Source organism: Mastomys coucha, unplaced genomic scaffold (genome assembly GCF_008632895.1).
Source record: "Mastomys coucha isolate ucsf_1 unplaced genomic scaffold, UCSF_Mcou_1 pScaffold5, whole genome shotgun sequence".
Lineage (NCBI taxonomy): Eukaryota > Metazoa > Chordata > Mammalia > Rodentia > Muridae > Mastomys > Mastomys coucha.
The window spans coordinates 20432638-20433659 of record NW_022196911.1 but is presented as its reverse complement, the minus strand read 5'-3'; the positions used below and the strand labels follow the sequence as shown (position 1 = coordinate 20433659).

The 1022-nt window shown below is 37.2% G+C and overlaps 1 protein-coding gene across 1 annotated transcript in view; it reads left to right on the top strand.

Moving 5' to 3' along the window:
• Window positions 1–1022, top strand: part of LOC116077380 (vomeronasal type-2 receptor 116-like) — an 18624-nt gene that overhangs the window by 11778 nt on the left and 5824 nt on the right. The gene's annotated exons all lie outside the window — the stretch shown is intronic.

Sequence of the window (1022 nt, the reverse complement as noted above, 5' to 3'; positions counted from 1 at the left end):
GACAGAACAGTCAAGGCTGAGATCAGCAAATGCAGATGAGTCCCAGGGGACTGGTGGCCTGGAGGGACAATTACATTAGTAATTTAAGAAGTCGATCCCCACTTCGACACTCTTTGAAGTGGATATGTCGATGGCTGTGGCCTTGATTTCAGTGTCCCCAAATTGCATAAGGGTCTGGATTTCTCTGCGGGTGGTTAGTATGTATATACTATGTATCTATCTATCTGTAGGTTTTCAACCTACAGATAGACAGGTGTTTCATATTAATACCTAATAAAGAAAATGGACACTCCTGCAAATAGCTATCAACTGCCAATATCTAATTTTCTGGGTGTGTGGCTTCATGAATATCTACATTTTCTATACTGGAATTTTGTCTAGCTTAAGCTTGCTAACATCTAATGCATTGTCTCATGTGTTATGAATTCATAGGTCCATCTACCTTATATGTTAAGAAAACACTATTTCCCTGTAGTCATCTGCAGACTCCAGGCTTTTTTAACCTCTGCTATGTTTTGGGTAAGATGTTTAGAAAATGTTTTAATTTGTTAAAGGAATTATAAGGAAAGGTTAGGATGTATAGTCTTTTAGAGTGAGGTTTATCATTATATGCAAGCTTTGACATTTAAAATATCCAAGTGATATATGCCCTCTCTTTTCTCTACCCCCTGCCTTCAAGTCAGTATGATAGAATTCATTTAGTATAGGGTCATCTCTGCCTGGATGCTTCCATGCTTCCAATATGAAAGAAATTGGAAAATATCCTAAAAGTATAAGCAAAGACCACAGTTAAATAATTTTTTTTGAAATTGAGAGTTTTACTTTATTAGAATCTGTGAAGACAGAGTTTACAGACACCATCCTGTCTAGATGTGAACTGCTGCAGAATTCTGTGACGTTTGGATCTATCTTGTAGTGAACAAGACTCCCAGTGGTTGAAATCTTAGGATATCATTCCATATTGCAAGCAGATGAGAGGTGTTAAGAGATATTATGGCCAACAACTTTTCTACTAGCCATCC